Below are 19,594 nucleotides of genomic sequence, written 5' to 3' on the forward strand. Positions count from 1 at the left end.
GAAACTCGTGTGCCCTCCAACGACAGTGTCAACGAAGAGTAATGCAATAATAAAAAAACTCCTCTAAAAGAATAGTGGGAGTGGGGTGTGTGTGTGTACATGACACTGCTGCTAACTGACCCTCGTTTTCACACACTTGTGCCATCACACAGATATATCCCTTGCAGCCAGGACAGCTCTTTGTCATGCGACTTTGAACATATGTTGTTCTGAGTATTTGCTACAATGTTTCTCTTAGAAGCGCAGTTTCTTCAGGCGACGCTTTGTTGTCGGTTTCTGACTGTAGTAAGTGAGGAACATGGTAAAGTATCCCCTCTGTGAAGAGGAGACTTTGCACCCCGATGATGGGAATCATCAGTTTTTCATAATGTTATGAGTTATTTGGTTTTTACACAGTGTACACAGGCTGAATGTGAGACTGCATTATTAAGACAGACACTGTTTATGTCTTCTCTGTGACACTCCTTTCATCAGCCTCCCCCCACATTTCTCCCCACGTTTCTCATTGCTCACTCTCTGCTTTTATCTGCACTGTGTCTCATTCATTTCCCTTCTATCTCACAACTTTTTTCTCCTCCTGCAAGCCTCTCCTTCATCTCTCTGCCTCCATCTCCACCTTCTCATCATTTATTCTTCTTTCCTCCTGTATCGCCCTCCTCGGACTCCCTCCTCTCTCATTCTTCATTCTGTGCTCGCCCCTCACACTGCTCTCCTTCTGCATTAAAGCCTGCATTCATTCATTCATTCATTCATTCAATCATTCATTCAATCGTCCATTCATTCATTCATTCATTCAATCGTTCATTCATTCATTCATTCATTGAATCATTCATTCATTCATTCATTCATTCATTGAATCATTCATTCATTCATTCATTGAATCATTCATTCATTCATTCATTGAATCATTCATTCATTCATTCATTGAATCATTCATTCATTCATTCATTCATTCATTCATTGAATCATTCATTCATTCATTCATTCATTCATTGAATCATTCATTCATTCATTCATTCATTGAATCATTCATTCATTCATTGATTCATTCATTCATTCATTGAATCATTCATTCATTCATTCATTGAATCATTCATTCATTCATTGATTCATTCATTCATTCATTGAATCATTCATTCATTCATTCATTCATTGAATCATTCATTCATTCATTCATTGAATCATTCATTCATTGAATCATTCATTCATTCGTTCATTGAATCATTCATTCTTTCATTGAATCATTCATTCATTCATTCATTCATTCAATCATTCATTCAATCATTCATTCATTCAATCATTCATTCATTCATTCATTCATTGAATCATTCATTCATTCATTCATTCAGCGTTCCACTAAGTGAAGTGTCTCTATGCGTTATATCTGTCATACATACCTACATCTGTTTACTTCGTGTTGCATTATCTCTGCCTTTTTCACTCTTTTTAATCCCACTGTGATGTTTTACCTTTTTGCTTCATTTCTGCAGAGTTGCTCTGCATACTTTGCAATGCTGGTGCAGGAATATGTGTGCTAAGATATTGTGGCTTTCAAAGATGTTGCTTTGTGCAGGTTGCATCATGCAGTGATAATAGCAGCGTTTATCCAGTCTATAAAGGAGGACAGTCTCTCAGCTCTCTGGCATGAATCTTAGTTCTTTAAAGTTCAGGACAAATTAGTCTCGGTGAGACACTTTGTAGGTTTTATGCTCTACAATCTACATTTGAACAGGTCTTAATATTAACTGTTTAAATGCTTTTGAAAAGGATCTTAATTTTATTTGATTGTATTGCGTTAATGTTTTATATATAAGGCCTTTTATGGCAGATATAGTTCTTTTGATCATTTTTAATGGACAAACACTTATTAAGTAACTTCATGTTGCTTTAGATTTACATCCAGTACGACTTGCATACTGTAGCATAATGCAGCATCAGCTTCTTTCAAGGCTTCGCTGAGTTTTATGGTGTTTACACCCAGTAAAATATTCAAACCCAAGATTCCACATCGTTCACTTGCTGCATGGAAATAAAATTAAGCCTGACCTCTTTGCTATCTTATGGTCGAATAGTTTTACATCGCAGGTTTGTGAGTTTGAAAAATGTTTGATTTTAGAAGGAACTGACCCCCACTGTAATGAAACTGTAAGCCTAAAACAATATGTATGAGGCTTCATGTCTCCCAGGTGGCTTAAAGTCTCTATGTGACTATAAGAAGTAAAAAAAAAGCTCTCTGGTAACTGAAGACATCGATTAAAATCGATCAGTCTTTGGTTTTCCATTTTTAGACTAGTAATTAAAGATTTCAGTCACTGTTTCTGTTCAGCTTTTGAATTTTGCTTTCTGAATATGAGGATTTCTCGGAAAGAAATGATGTAAAAGTTGCTGAACATGATTCAAAAACAGATGAATAAACTTTAGTCCCGACAATCGTGATAAACATGAACCTTTAATGGTTCTTAGAAGGAGGAGCAGGGCGGAAACACATTTAGTGTATCATTAACATGAGTGTAGTTAATATGTTAGCCGAGACATCCAGCAGGCAACATGATCGCTTACAGCTTCCTTTTGGTTTCTCAGCAAAGTCACAAAAACTCTTTGTTTTATTTTGGCCTTTGAGTCGACAGCGACATCGCTCTTAAGCTGGTCATTGCATCATAACGTTTCAGAGAATTTATGACATATTTTGTCACGGTCCTGGGTCGGTTCGACCCAGCAGTTTGAGTTTCTTATGTTTTAGTTTATTTTTCCATTATGGATCATTTCTTATTCTCTGGTGATACTGTTTTGATTATAATTATGTTCTGTTCCTTTAGCTATCCAATGATGATGATGATGATCATGATGATAATTTCTGGTTTTATTCTGAAGGTCCTTGTCTTATGTGAGTGTGTTCAGTTACGTTTCCCCTGCCTCGTCAGTTGTGATTTTCCCCAGGTGTGTTCCCCTCCCGTCTCTCGTCCCTTGATTACTGCCTCAGTGTATTTAAACCCAGTGTGTCTTTAGCTGTGTCCCAATTTAGGGTCTGCACGCTTGAAGTACGCATTTCAAGTGTGATTACGTCACCGCCACGCGACGACGGCTGTCCCAATTCGAAGTGTACTTCAAATGCATACTCCAAATATCAAGCGTGGTCCGGTGCACGCTTCGTGGTCCCATATATCCCACAATTCATAGCGCGGCGGTGGGTGTGGATAATTTTGCAGCAAAATACGGCAGAAGGGAGCGGCCGAAGAGTGAACTGTCAAAAGTAAGTACTGAATATGACGTCACTTATTCATGTGCGAATGTTTAATAACGAAGAACATTAAAACATTGCTGTTGGCCACATGTTGGCAAAGTTATGTGACATTAGTGATGTTTGTACTTTCAGCGTTAACTTAGTTGTAAAGATCTATCTATCTATCTCCACAGTGAGATGATTTTAGTCTCATGAACAACATTAGCTAATTGTTATTTACTAGCTAATCTTAAATGACTGTTCAGTACAGAAATGAAGCCCAACAATCATGTTTTACAGTCCTGTGGTCTCAGCCTCAGATACTCAACTAATCAAAGTGATGTTATGACAAAAATGAATGACAAACAAAACATTTTTCTCCATTTCTGTCAAACAAAGCTGTATGTAACGTGTCTCGCGGTTAGTATCATGGTTGCTAGGCAACCTGAACAGCGCGACGAAGGCTAGACCGTCCCATTTCACAAGCCTCTCACTTCCTCACTTCTCGTACTTATAGTACGCACCGTACGTAGTACGCGTAGTGCGCGTACTTCAAGCGTGCAGACCCTGAATTGGGACACAGCCATAGTGTCATGGTCGCGTTCAGAATACCTTCAGAATAAAACAGGAAGCTAACAGACACAGAGGACCAGACAAGACACCATGGACAGACAGAGGGACATGCGGGCAGAGAAGACTAAGCACAGGCAACCTAAACTAAAGATGAGGGCATGATAGCAAGACCTAAACCAGAAATAATCATCATCATCATCATCATCGGATAGCTAAAGGAACAGAACATAATTATAATCAAAACAGTATCACCAGAGAATAAGAAATGATCCATAATGGAAAAATAAACTAAAACATAAGAAACTCAAACTGCTGGGTCGAACCGACTCAGGACCGTGACAAATTTAACACCTGATATTAAAATGCATTCAATAAAGCTGCAGCCCACACAGTTAAAAGTAGAACCACGATGGCTATATATGATTTCTCCAGAGGTCTGAAGGACTTATTGCTTGATATTTTTGTTGAACTAAAGGAAAAGACACACCACAGCAAATCATTACCTAAATATTAACCGAATATAAACCTTTAAATTTCTCCGTTTCAGGACATTCATCGTGTTTTTTCTGTCTGATGTCTAACTCTGTGGTCTCTCCTGTATGAATCTTTAAGGCAGTGTCGATGTTCTGTCTGACACCATCCTCTCCTCGCGGCTCTTTCTTTCTCTGACATTAGGCCTATCGCAGCTTTGTGCTCTCGCTCTCTGCAGAATAGACCATTTGTTAGAGCTCCAAGCCTTCTACTTCTGTTTCTCTGCCTTTCAACTACAGACACAATTGTGCACACAATAACCTCCAACACTACTAACTATCTCCCTGACCTTATCTCCTCCGAATGACTCTGTGGAACTAATGCCAGCAACAGCACATTTCAGCACAGACACCGTTCGCCCCACAGCTGTCTCACAGGGGGTCTCGTTTTATCGTCGGTATTAACACATCCCAATGTCAAATTAAGACAAAGACTGCAGTGGGGGCAACGAACACTGAGGCATCCTCATGGCAAGGACATTTAAAATGAGCAAAGAGCAAAATACATCATTATTAGTAGAGTAGTATTAGTATTATTGCAGCTTTCCTTATATTTCGGAGATATAAATGGTATTACTGAGATTTCTACAGAATCCCACAGATATGTGGGACATAAATCAACTCGAAGTCAATGAATAAAAAGAACTTAATGACAGACAATATGTATGACGCAAAAAAATTCTACCCAAAGGTCGAGCTGATCTGAAGTGAGTTGCTATTTTGCACTAGATGTGGCTTTTACAAAATAAACACATGCATGACAATATTGATCCTTATATTTTGGCTGAAGTGCCCTAAAAGCAGCCCTGCACTCAGCCGGAGCTCATTACATGTGATCACAGTCACACATTACAGTTTATTAAACATTTTAGTTAATACGTATGTATGATGACGCTATTTTGAAAATGTAAAGTATGCATCTTAGGCAACTTGAGATACCACACTTGATATGTAGTGCATTATTTTGGTATTACAATGTGAACACAGTGTGGAGAGAAAGGTTTCAGCTGAAAATGTCTGTGTGACCTTGACAATTGTCCTTGTTTTGAATATGGCAATAAAAAGGAGAAGCCAGATGCTACAATATTAATATATATAAGCATAAAACAATTACAGCATTACAACTTATACAAGCTAAAGAGAGCAGCCCAGAACAGAGTCCGTTGGCGTGGTGTTGTTGCGGACCTATGCTCCCCCAGGAGTCAACAGGAAAAATAATTGAACCTATACAAAGTGATCCAAGCTAATGTCTGCTGAGCCTTCAGCCTTCAGCATAGCTGCTTTTCTGCATGACTGTTTTTCTGTCGTCTCTCTAAATAAACATCTGGCTTTAACTGCGTAATTATGACGACTTGCAATGTGCTACACAGTGTTTGTGTTCATGGTTAAGCAGATGGTCAGAAACATTCAATCAGCTCATGATTAGGGATGAGTACCGGTATCTGGTGCCATGATGGCATGATCTGACATAAACGGTAGTAACCAGACTGGAAAGCAGCGCACATTTCGGTGCTTTTTTTCCTGAGCTGTGATACACTTTAGATTCTAGCCAATCATTTTACGTTTCCGAGGATAATAGGCGGGTCCAAGTACGTACGTTCTTTTAGAGCAGAGCTACAGATTAAAAATGCCCAAAGCGTCAAAGTCTGGCTGTACTTCACAGCAAAAGATGCAAACTCAGCAGCTGCAACAAGTGCTTTAAGCTGATACTGTGATACTGTCAAAGGAGGTAACACCTCAAATCTGATGAAACACCTGGCGACGCATAGCGTTTTTTTTAAAAGCCGAGAAATGCGCCGTATTTGATAGCTTGCTGCGAGACCTCACACCGAGCACATCTACTGCGGGTGTGGTGCCTGTTATCGACCCGGAGTTAGCAACATCCCCCAAAAAGCCGAAGAGGAGAGTCCTGGCCCCTAGCCCTGCCAGTGTAGCAGAAATGATGAGGATGATGATGCAGCAGCAGCCGTTCTTCTCTGCGTGAGTAGCTTAATGTTGTTCGTGTGTAATTTACGTTGAGTAGGCTAACCATGTTATTACATTAATGCATGTAAGGTGAACTAGCAAACACCATCATAGCTACATGCGGCTGTCTTCTTGTTTGATGGCAGATACTCCCTTCACCCTGGACAAAAAGGCTAAAATGACCAAAGAAAAAGTGGAAAACAGCTAAACATGAGAGGTTTTTGGACAAAGTTTGTGTTTTTTCCATTGTTTAAGCTGCTTCCAGCCAAGAGTGATACCATATATGCCCCATAGCTGCAGAAAAGGCTAACATTGTTATCTTTTTACAAAAAAACAGCTGAACATGAGAGGTTTTTGGACCAATTTTGTGTTCTCCATTCTTTAAGCACCAGTTTGAGCACCGTTTAAGCACCGGCACCGTTTCAAAAGTACCAGTTTGGTACTGGTATCGGATAAAACCTAAACGATACCCATCCCTACTCATGATGGTGTTTTTCTCGTTCTGACCCCTGCACTGGTTCATCGCCATCATACTGTTACTGTCAGTTGAGCTTTATATTAATGTTGGCAGCTTAGCATCTACCCTTTGCTAGCAATCCATCACTGTGCAGTCAGACAGCTACTGGCTGTGGGGTCGCTCCGTGTACCGTGGGTTTGAAGTATAAATGTGTGTCTGTATTGTTGGACAAGAGAAAGCTTCTATATCTCTGAATTATGAATGGTTTTTTTTCATGTGTGGATCAAATAAAGCTGCACATTTTCACTGTCTTCAAAAGATAATTAGGACAACTCTTCCCTACGCAACTGTCACGCTGCTACAGCAACTCAGGAATGTTTGCTTTTCTAACCGCTGCATGATTATAAACTGTGGTTCATTCTCTGACTCCTTCACAGCATGTCCGTATAACTCTTTATTCCTCTTTCTTCTACACTTCTTCGGGCTCCTTCTCCCACGATGATTCTGCAGTCCCGCATATCAAGAGGTACAGTTGGAAATGCAAAGATTCTGCCCATCAGTCAGCTTTACTGTGCAGCAGACCTTGAACAAACTTTGCACCACTGAACACTTTTCCTCTACGCTGCTTTACTGACCTTGCCCTCACTTTGAATGCTCTAAAGAAAAGCTGAATAAAGGAGTGTGTGGATGGACAGCGAGGACAACCACAAAAGACACACAGCTGTCCTTAACCTGGAACTGCCAACATCGAGCAACGTGTTCACTAGTCATATGGACACGCACGCATGCACACTGGGTAGAATATATGCACCCATTAAATTGCAAGAATCCTTGAGATATATTGTAATAAATAAGAGCCTCAAACAGCGAGCTATTCCCTATAGAGTACGACTCCTTACATAGAGCTGCACGGTTTTATCTTCATATGAAGTAGCTGTAAAGCCTTCAGAGTTATCCATCACTGATAAAGACCAAGAGATTGTTCGTGCACGAAAACCCCAATAGAGAAAAATGAAAGTGAGAAGGTGGCTCGGAGAGATACGGGAGAGAAAAAAGAAGATGAAAGGAAAGTGGGTGGCTAAGTGGTGCAGAGGGAGAGAGTAGAAAGGGATTACAAGCAAAGTTGATGAGGAAAAGAAGAGGTGACATCTGAACCACGGGGACCATTTGCAACTCTGCATCTCTATTCTCTCTCCGACTGTCTGTCCGTGCAGCACATGGACACACAAACATCCATTAATGCAGAGATGACAAATTTTAACAAAGGTTTTTGCTTGTTAGACTCTCTCTTTCATGCTTGCATGCACACAAACAGACACACACTTCTAGTAAAGTCTGTCTGTAGCCTCCAGTTTCAGTACAAACTGCTATAAAAACAATTTAATGTGATGTCAGTTCCTCAGCCAGTATTTTAAATTGTTTAGTGTCCCATCAAACTACAGGCACATCAGGCGCACACAGACACACACACGCCTTCAGTAGACGAACGTCAACTTTTATGATCACAAAAACATTTTGTGCGAGCGTTTTATTTTTTATCTGTAAGAAAATTATAAAAATGTTTCCTCAGAACGTGGAGCTGAAAAGAAAAGAGCAAACTATTGATTGCAGTGTGCACCGGCTCACTCTGAGTGTGTGTGCAGCGTGACACAAAGAGTGACTGCTGTTACGACAGGACTGAGCTGTCTCGTGAAAAGGGAGTTGGCAAATGTCACGTATGTAACCTCAGGAAATTAAGCAGCTGCTGCTTGTTTGTGTGTCACTGTCACAACTGTTTTTCTTCCACATCCTAATCTGTCTACTTTTAATTGATTTTTTGGGCCGGCTGGTTTTTCTGGGGAGTTTTCCCTCATCGGTGTTATTCCACACCTGTCCACCAGGTGTCATCTGTGTGGGCTCCTGTTACACAACCGCATAACTGTGCCAATGTGCTTCCTGCCTCCACAGCTGTCCCACATCACAAATTACTTTCTGCATGCATAAGTAGAGCTGTTGTTTGCAGTACATCTGTTAGTTATGCTGAGCTTTCGTTCGTGGAATTAAGTCTTACCATTTGGCCGCCATCTTGGCATCGTAGACATGTGGGTAGTTTTTCTTTTCCTGTATACCTTATTAATCTCCTGTGGGGAAATTACTCTCTGCATTTAACACATTCACTCAGTGAAGCAGTGGGCAGCCACCGATCCAGCATCAGGGGAGCAGTGTGTAGGGACGGTACCTTGCTGAGGGTTACCTCAGGATCGCCGTTCGATGGATTTGAACCCCCGACCTTCCGATTATGGGGCAAACACTCTACCTGCTGATATGAGTTATGCACACATGTGCAGTTTCACAATATTGTGGCTTCATTAACATGCGCAAATATGATCAGCATATCTGTAGGTCTGGTAAATCCTATCAAAGCACTCACCAAAAATCATGTTCTAGATAAGGTCAAGCAAAAAGAACCTTTACCTATAGTTATGGGAAAAAAGAAAGAATTCAAACTGCTCTGTGCAGTCCTGTGAAAGCTAAGGGGAGGTAGCAGCCAGGTGCTGCTGATCAAATGCCCTTGGTTTATTAATCATCAGTGTGTGTAAACACCTTTATGAAAACCACATGTTGGCAATAAACGTGTCTTAACAAAATGTCATTCAAGGTCAGAGTGTGTAACGCTCAGAGAAACTGCAAAAAAATAATAAAAACCCAAGAGCCACATCTCAGACTCTACAGGCCCAGTTAGCATGCTAAAAGTTAGCATGCTAAAAGTTAGCATGCTAAAAGTTAGCATGCTAAAAGTTAGCATGCTAAAAGTTAGCATGCTAAAAGTTAGCATGCTAAAAGTTAGCATTCGTGACAGTGCAATTAGAAAAAGAAGGAACAAGCACGGCTTGTTTGGAAGGGTTGTCAGGAGAAGGCCTCTTCTCTCTAAAGACAATATATAGACCTATAGCAGAGGTTCCATCTGATCAAACCACAGAGATGTTCTTTATACAGACGGGAACTAAGTGGAGATATTTGGCCATAAAGCACAAACACTGTGCTGCACGTTTAAGACCAACTTCCTTCTGCTTACAGTTGTAGGCTGTGCTATGTCCTGTTATTTACAACCCACTCGTCTCTATTCACCTCTCCGTGAATCGCTACCTTATTGTGGTGGAGGGGCTTGTGTGTCCCAGGGATCCCAGGCGCTATGTTGTCTGGGGGCTTTTGCCCCATGGTAGGGTCTCCCATGGCAAATTGGTCCTGGTTGAGGGACCAGATAAAGAGCGATTCAAAAGAGAACATCGAGGGAACAGTTTACCCTGCCCGGGATAGGGTTACCGGGGCCCCGCCCTGGAGCCAGGCCCGGGGAGGGTGCCCGAGGGCGAGCGTCTGGTGGCCGGGCCTTAGTCCATGGGGCCCGGCCGGGCACAGCCTGAAGAGGAGACATGAGCCCATCCTCCCGCAGGCCCACCACCCGCAGGAGGCGCCATAGGGGTCTGGTGCATTGTGTGCCAGGTGGCGGCCAGGAGCGGAGGCCCTGGCGGACCGATCCCCGACATGGAATGTCACCTCTCTGGTGGGGAAGGAGCCTGAGTTAGTGCGTTAGGTTAAGAGGTACCGGCTAGATATAGTCGGGCTCACCTCTACACATGGCTTGGGCTCTGGAACCAGTCTCCAAGTCATATTTGAGACTCTGCTAATAAATAGATTTTTAGCTTTTTATATTGAAATGATCTGTGAAAATTACTGAATATTTTCAGACTAATTTTCTAGCTCAATAGTTTGAAAGCTCAACACACTGCAGCTGAAGAAAAGCTGACAAATTCTTTTAAACAGACAAAACACAAGCAAATATTTTGCATTTTCATTAATCAGCTTTTGCTGCATTTAGACAAAAGGAGGCAAATTCAGAAGAAAATGCACCCAACAAAAATTTAAAATAGAAACCAAAGATGGAGATGGGCTCATGGCTAATATTAGATATTTGGAACATAACGGGGAAAAATACTTTTTCTCTAATTACCAATTTAATCTTTGAATAGTCAGCCTATTTTTAATGCTCTTATATTTGTATCACCAGATCACACTCAGGGAATCTCAGGGACTCTGTGCATCTTTACCTGTTGCTATACGTATGTATACAGTTTACAGAGACACGTGTGTCCCAGTTCATATGATGCAACTTTTAAATGCATTTTAATTTGTGCATTTTGTGGGTTTATAAATATCGTAGATGTCAAAATATTATTGTATAGGAGGAAGTTCATGTCCAGTATGTTCTATATTTGTTCTCATTCACCATTTGAGCGCAGCACACATGTGAAGGCTACTTGACATTTATGGAAGTGTGTGTGACGCATCTTTGTTGTATGTCTTTCCTTTCTTTTTAAAGGTCATCACGAAAGCATCAAGTGATTTTAAAATTCATAAACCGGCAACATCGGGTGAGACACTTTGAATCAAAAAGCAGAATTTGAATTTAAAATGTGTTACAGAGGACAAAGGTTGGGGAATGGCTCCCGTGCTTTGCTGTACTTATCTATGCTGTGCGATCCCACTCTGGCATGGGCAGGATAAACACTTCATACTTTGCTGTTCTCTCAATAATCCCGCTTGGCAGCCATGCGGCACATCCGACGGAGGGAATGCAGCTCGTAAGCAGATAGGCCGTAACAGGCGTGGAATCTGCTTGGAACTGATACGTTCAGAGTGCATACATGCCCGGGGAAACAAACAAGGAGATGCATATGCATGCTAACTCAAAGTGTTGCTACAGTTATTCCAGCTGCAGTGGAATCTGATTATTAGCATGTACTGTAACCGCAGACCTTCTTCTGGTCTGAAGGTCTGCAAGTTTAGAAAAGATCTAATGTCTGCATTTTAAAAGGACAGTGCGTGTTAGTAACAGCTGCAAACACAAACCGCCGACTTATTCTCATCAGCACCAATGTCAAGTTTCTCTTTGTCCCTACTACTCCGGCCTCTCTTTCATTCCCTCTAATCTGCAGCCACCTGCTTCTCTAAAGTCTTACTTAGTTACTTAAGTATAACCCTGAGTAACTGCCAGACTCGCATCCTGCTGAGGCAACCAACTTTGCACACCTGCACCTATTTATGCTCTCTTTGTGTGAATTTAATGAAGGGGGGGGGATCATCACACACAAAGCACGCATGCTTCATTTTGTGCCTCTGTTGTTAAACACAAACAAGCTTATGAGTGATGATAGTGCTTTGTCTTCTGAATTTGGCCAATGACAGAGAGAGTACACACACGTGTGCACACACATGCACACTAGCCTTGGTGTTAATTCTGTGCATCTATTACATTATGTTTCACGTCTCAGGTGTGCAAGTAAATCATCTTAAGCTCAATTACATGCAGGAGGAGCCTTTAGTTACATTATGCTATCAGATTGCTGTCACTGCTGCTCTGAGCTGCAGGGGGAATTCATTCATGCTTCTGAGTCTAGATAGTCAAAAATGTTGGTCTCCAAATCACAACTCCCCCCTCGCAGACAAAAAATGTCTTTGTTGAGTCACATAATGGAATTTAGCACAGAAGCAGGAGACCAGTAATTCTTCTGAGATGTGATCACAGCCAATACTGGTTTTCAGTGAAGCTGGACATAAAATGCCAGACAAGGATCCAGACTCAGGCAAAAGCGTGTTTTTGGTTTCAGACGCTTCTGACAACCAGTAAATGTTATACAATCATTTCTTATTTCTATTGTTTTATTTACTATATTATATGTAAACCTGTCTCATAGATTACATGAGATGCTACCTGTTCCACAGCAGGTCAGCGCTACAGTATGTACCCACTCATATCACAACACACCGGTCCACTGTGTCCATTTCACAGATGCAGAAGTTGCAGTAAGTTTCAGTAATCTGCAGTATCAAGCCAACATGAAAATAATCACAGGAAAGCATTAAACAGACATTAGACATATTAGCCACCTAGCTTACTCGATTCTAACCAGTGTTGGTCATGTTACTTGAAAAAAGTAATCAGTAACTAATTACTGATTACTTCCCCCAAAAAGTAATCCCGTTATTTTACTGATTACTTATTTTCAAAAGTAATTAATTATTTAGTTACTTAGTTACTTTTTAAAAACACGATTTACAACCTGAATAGGTGATAAAGTGATAGATCTTTCAGCCCAATTCTACTTTTTCTACATAATCATCATACAAAATGTAATCAAATGGAAAAGTCTCTTTTTAAAACTTGTTTTATTAGTTTTAATCTTTTAACTTTATGCATCAAGCAAAAATTTAATTATCTGCAACATTCTCTGACTGGAAGAAATTTGTTTAACATTTAAACCTATTTTCTGCACATTCCAGCACATAAAATATTTTTTGTGTTTACACTCAGTCTTTCAAATAGATGCAAGTAAAACACAGCAGAAAATAAATAAAGTCAAAGACTAGCGGTCCTGTTGCTCTATTTTCACCTGTAAAGCAGGAGTGGGGTAGGCGGAGGGTTACCCTGGTGCAGGTGTGCAGCGGTCAGTGGAAGAATCCGCGAGTTTCTCTGTGAGTTTCCCATTACGTCGTAGCTACTCGGTGCTTGTTTGGAAGTTTAGGGGTTTTTTTCGCTGTAAAAAGAAGTTTTCTTCCCACGCACAACGGACACTAATGTTTTTGTCACTTTTTATGGAATCAAACTCAAAGTAAGGTCAGTACTTCCACGCTTTAAACGCTGCACGCTCATACTCTCTCTGCACTCGATATATGATCCATTGTTGATCTGCACACAGCTGTTGTCACGAACGTCGCACTCGCTTACGTCACTGTCATGAGACACTCTCGCAAAAAATCACGGTTTTAGTAACGCAGTAACGCAGCGTTCCTACGGGATAGTAACGGTAATCTAATTACCGTTTTTGCAATAGTAATCCCTTACTTTACTCGTTACTGGAAAAAAGTAATCGGATTACAGTTACTGCCCATCTCTGATTCTAACGATTAAGGATCCTGGAATTAAAACACTAACTTTAAATATATCATCTCCCCCTGCTGGTAATGCAATTTCTGCATGCGTGTCCATTTCAGGTCTGGAGAGGCAAAGCGTGAAAAGGACACGGTGGACTCGCGTGTCTATTACACGTTTTGCTGGGTTGACCCATCACCTGTCAAACATGAGATGCCATTCTTAAAGGCAGCTATGTGATCGTATTATTAATGAATGATCTTCAGTGCTGCCCATGTGGAAGGATTACTGACAGTAATTGCTTTTAGGTTATTATTCCATCACTGAGGCTCTGTTGAAGATGACATGAATAGAAGGTCGTTTAATGGACTCCAAGAGTGATTACACACCATTACATAAACTAACTTTATCTTAATGACATTAGAGTTCAGCATATCAAATGCAACATGCTACGCTATTAAGAATTGATGTCTAAAAATAGATTTTTGACTATGCTGCAAATGCACAGTCAGTGTCAAGGACGCGTGCTTCGTATGACGCTCACCGGAGGGCGGGGAGGGGTGGGCGGGCTAAAAATGCTAGCAAAATAATATGAAATGAGTTAGGTTTGCTGTGCCGAGAATGTGTGTGCACACATGTGTGTCTCCTCTTTGTTATTTACCACTTTGTCTGAGACAGCCTCTAAATACTGAACAGCTCCTTTGGGAAAGCAGAAATTGGAATGCAGATGTTTTAATATTTACCACTCGTCTCTTCCTCCTCTATTACCTTCTTCTCTCAAATACATGAAGTGGTACTTTATCTTCCTTCAGACATCACAAGACTCATTATGTCAGTTTTTTATCGCCTAATAAAATAAGAAATCCTTCTCGTCCGCAATCAACAGCCCAAGCAGGCTCTGTAACTCAGTGAGACTATTGACCAGTCTCTGTTTGAGAAGACGTGGAGGAATCAGAACCCTCAGTGTGGCGCTTAAGCCACGTAGTCTGTCCCTCAGTCTCAAGATATTTGTGATTGATGTCTTGGGACGTAACTATTGAACAGCAAATCCCACTCCAATTTATGGCATTAAGAACATAAAATGACTCTCCAGGCCAGAATACGTCTGAATTAGGCAAAGGAGAGCAGATCTGTCGAGGCTGTCTGAAAATACTCCATCAAACAGACTTAATTCCGTATTTCTGTGATAGATGGATGAAAATGAATACAGACAGGTTTTACTTTGAAAGTACACTGTATGTATACTGAGACCTGCTGCTCTTTCTGAGTGTTGCTAGGGATGCAACGATACCAATATTTTCAAACCGATACGATACCGATACTTGGATCTGAGTACTTGCCGATACAGAGTACAAAAAACGATACTTCTACCACACACACACACACACACACACACACACACACACACACACACACACACACACACACACAAATGCAATGAATTGGAAGACAGGTTTTATTTTATTCTCTGCCGATAAAAAATAAAATCTTAATAAAAATGACCACAAAAAAAATTTCAAGTGAAAAATAAGCACTTCTGTTAAATTATTGCAGAGTCTCCACATTGTAATTTAACAAAATATCACTGAACTATTGGCACTGTCTCGAGCTTTCAGAATAATAAATAAACACTTCTGTTTGGAATAAAATAAATACAAATTAGGTTTGAGAATAAAATAAACTTTTAAATTATTGCAGAGTGTCCATATTGTAAACAAACAAACAAAATAATGAAAGTATTTGGCATTGACGAACGAACTCCTCATCTGCCCGTGGATCATCAGTCCACTGTGCCGTTAAACCAAGGACTGACATCGCGCACACACTGCTTGTCTTTACCTCTTTAGAAAGTTTTGGCACCATTATCTCCCTGATGTGTGGGCGGCTGGGAATTTCATATTGCAGCTGGAGTATGCTGAGAAGAATCCTATGCGTTCCACAACTGGCATTGGCTGGTCATCCAGAGCGATAAAATGAGTCAGAGCCTGTTATTTTAACTGTCCGTGGATTTTCTCTTGACATTTTTCATCGCTTTTCCAAAACCTGAGTTAAAGTTGGCTGTTCCACACTGCTGACATTTTGTTTAGCCTAGCTACAGCAGCCTCCAGTTTCTCTTTTTTATCTGGAGCTGCCAGTCTCACTCGTCTAACCCTGTGCCTGTTTAGCACAGGATGTCCCCCTAGTGGCCAATCTAAAAAACTACAACAAAAATGACAAACCACCCTCTGATTAATGAAATAAGTTAGTATCGGTTCATGGTATCAGTTAACTTTTACGAGTATGAGTACACACACATTTTACAGTATCGGCCCCGATACCCGATACCAGTATCGGTATCGGTGCATCCCTAGTTGCTACCATAGATTTGACTCAAGAAGATTACTGGTGTCTAAAAACGTTTTCATGAATAAGCAAGCGTCAAAAATAACAAGCGATCCACTGAGATCGTCGTGTCTTTTAGCTCGATATGTGACACTGATGGAAGAAAGCGGTTCCACTCCAGAGGGATTACATTAGGGGGCCACAACCAGAATGTGAAGGTTAATCCAAAACAGTAAAAGTAAAGACACAAGCAAGAAGTAAAGGCAACATCACAGCATCATGTAGCTGCAGGCCATAAGGTACAGATGAGTTTTGTTACTTTGTTATTTATTAGAATAAATATTAGGGGTGGGGGGAAAAATCGATACTGTGTAGCATTGTGATATTTTGTTTGCTAATAATGTATGGATACAGGGACAGCAGAAATCGATATTTTGTTACAAAAAGGTTTTTGTGCTCTGACTTCAGAGCATGTTGATCCTTTTTCTGAGCAAGAATCCTGACATTCCTTCACTGTCCAAATGTGTTTAACTTGTTTTTGGCAGCAACAAACATGACATTTTACTTATTTTAATTTAAGACATGTTTTATTTTAATTAAGTTTAAAACTTTTTTATTTAATGTAAAATTTTATTTTGTTTTAATTTACTTTCAAATTCTTCAGTTGCTGAAGGGGCTGCATAGTTTTCATAAACTGCATAGTTCAGAATAGCTATAATTGTACCAGATGGTTGATTCAGTTAAGTTGGACTAGACTGTAATACAAACCGTTCAGTTTGTCAACAATCAAACTGAAATGAGAGAAAGACTGAGTGTGAGACTTTAATATTAGAGAAAATGAATATTGATAAAGTTTACCTTTATGTACAGAATCTGAATATCGCAAAATATTTTTAAAAATTGCAATAATATCGTATCGTGGGATGTATGGTGATTCCCACCTCTAATAAATAACACCAAAAATATCACCTAAAAAATAACGTGAATCGAGTTTTTTCTCAATCTACACTTGATTATAATCTCAAACAGGATTATCTGAGAGTGATAATCAGAGGAAATGATTATTTTGTCCTTTCAGCCTCTCGACAGCAGCGGCAGATCTTTTGTGAATAGCTAGTTAGTGACATGATGCTGCAACGTTTTAGTTCTGTCAACGTTTGAGCAAGAGCACTGCATCAAACATCCCATGAACTTTATTTAACTAAATCTATATCATCATCATTTGGAGAGCCATTAGCAGTTTGGTAGCCCAGTCTCACTTTAAAGAGTCACTGACAGTTCACTTCAACTCATTGCATTTATATTGCACTAAACCATGACAACAGTGACCTCTAGGTGCTTTACACTGTTAGGTAAAGACTCTACAACAATACAGAGAAAACTCAACAATCAGATGTCCCCTATGAGCAAACACCTGGTGACAGTGGGGAAGAAAAACTCCCTTTTAACAGGAAGAAACCTCCAGCAGAACCAGGTGAGCCGGAGATTAACAGTAACAAATGATTAAATGCAAAAATACAAATAAATAAACATGAAGAGATCAAAAGTAGGTAAGTGCAGAAGAAATGCTCAGTGGCCTATAGTACTACGTACTATAGTACTACGGTTCGGAGCCGCGGACCTTCAGTAACAGTAATAAATCACAGCAATAGTACATTCATGTAGTTGTAAACAGCATGATAATATATTAAGTAATCCAAAGTATTCAGAATACGTTACTCTCATTGAGTAACGTAACGGAATACGTTACAGAATACATTTTGGGGCATGTAATCTGTAATCTGTAATGGAATACATTTTAAAAGTAACCTTCCCAACACTGCCTACAATATATTCTTTGATAAAAGATCAATTTCTTATCTTTAGTCCAAAAGATGCTGTTGAAGCTCAACTCTAGTTCGGTGTTTTTCGACATGATCAAAGATGCATTGTTGAATTATATGAAGGTTTCTTGCATCCACTTGCGTTTTTGTGCTTTCTGTCAAAGTGTCACAATTATAAGCATCCTGCAGAAATGACATTGATTTCAGAATCACATTGAAAGTTTTTACATAATACCGAGCAGAGATACATGCACACCCACAGCAGGAGACAGAAGGATGAAAGAGTGGTTATCAGTGGGACTGGAGCTGAGCTTTTAGCTCCTAGTGGTATACTGCTTGATAGACGAGATCAGCTGAGGACAGAGAGAAACACATTACACGGACAAAGGGGAGCAATCAGAGGAGAAAAATTAAGTAATGTTTCTTGCCGGGGTTTTTCTACCAGAAACTTCCTCTCTTATCTCCCTAAAGCACATTCTTTCTCTGTCTCCTTTTCTCCTTCACTCCATTCAGCCACCTAGTCCACAATCCATCTTTACTTTACGCTATCTCTCCTTCACATGCCTTACTCAAACAGAAACGGGCAGAGAAGGTGGATGAATTATGAGTGGACGAGGGAATTTCAGCCCACTCCGGCACAGAACAGAACAGAGAGACAAACGGCAGGACTACGTGAATTAAAGATGACAGGAACCCGGCCGCTGCTTGCTAGCTGGACACTGCAGATGGAGTTCAATGCAGCTGAATAGTCTGAACCTCCGGATGCAGAGGGAAAAACATGAAAGCGGCAGATGGATTTGTTTACTTGTAGATGGAACTGCCATCCTCTTTCTAGGAATGAGCGCAGACGTGCAAACACATGCCTGAGTGAACGCATACACCTAAATGTCCTTACGTCCCACAGCATCCTCCCAAAGGTGTGACATGTCAGACACAATTATAAATCTCAGATGACCTTATAACCCACACTGCTGCCTCAGGGCGTCGAGACAAACACTCCCAGTTACACTAACTCCAGGAAAGAGTTTCACAAAACTTCGCACTGGCTGCAAACGCTGTTACGCCACGAATCAATACGGCGTGGTAATTGCAAGTGCGTGTGTACGAGGGAAGGCTGCGTGCAGCCTTTCAATGTCTCCGTCAGTGCAGCTGTGCTTACCTGAGGTGAATAACAAGCAGCAAAACTTCATTTACCATTTGCATAAAAATGCTACTGTAATACTACACATCAGAAATGTTGTGCTATTCAATCTCTGCTTGCTTTTAAATCCTGCTGCATTTCTCATTCTTTTCTGCTGAACCTTTCAGAAAAGAAAGCTACAGCAGCAGCTGACGCCACTGCATGTTTCCACTTGGGACAATAGCAATAGGTTTGATCTATCACATGCTCTAAAAGGTCCATATCAAATGCAGCAGCAGACCAGGAGACTCAATCCACTCCTGAGCCAAAGCTCTTGTCCATCTGTGTTCCTATGACTCTCACTAACTACTGGACTCCTCTTGGCAGGGCTCTCAAAATCCTCTCTTCAGCCTTTACAACTCATCAAGTATTCTGCTGTCGGCATTCTCCAGTAACACCGCCCCCTCCCTGCACTCGATCTTTTGGCAGCCTGTGACTGCTCGTATCAAAATCAATACAGGGATGCTGCTGTACACTTCTTGAGGAGTTTCCGTTGAACATCAACTCACATACATACGTACATATATACTGTCTTGATCCTGATACTCGGTTAAAGTTGCCTTATTGTACACCAGGACTTTGGGCTGAACCTGATATGCAGAGATTATTTTGAACTG

At 40.6% G+C, this 19,594-nt stretch overlaps 2 protein-coding genes across 3 annotated transcripts in view; both read right to left on the reverse strand.

Moving 5' to 3' along the window:
• Positions 1 to 19,594, reverse strand: part of kcng4a (potassium voltage-gated channel, subfamily G, member 4a) — a 42,227-nt gene that overhangs the window by 15,653 nt on the left and 6,980 nt on the right. The window lies entirely within an intron of this gene.
• Positions 6,090 to 19,594, reverse strand: part of LOC146515914 (solute carrier family 66 member 2) — a 159,232-nt gene continuing 145,727 nt past the window's right edge. Inside the window, exon 5 of the transcript XR_014874953.1 lies at positions 6,090 to 17,797. The gene's annotated coding sequence lies outside the window, so the exon portion shown is untranslated. The remainder of the gene's footprint in view (positions 17,798 to 19,594) is intronic.

Source organism: Neolamprologus multifasciatus, chromosome 7 (genome assembly GCF_963576455.1).
Source record: "Neolamprologus multifasciatus chromosome 7, fNeoMul1.2, whole genome shotgun sequence".
Lineage (NCBI taxonomy): Eukaryota > Metazoa > Chordata > Actinopteri > Cichliformes > Cichlidae > Neolamprologus > Neolamprologus multifasciatus.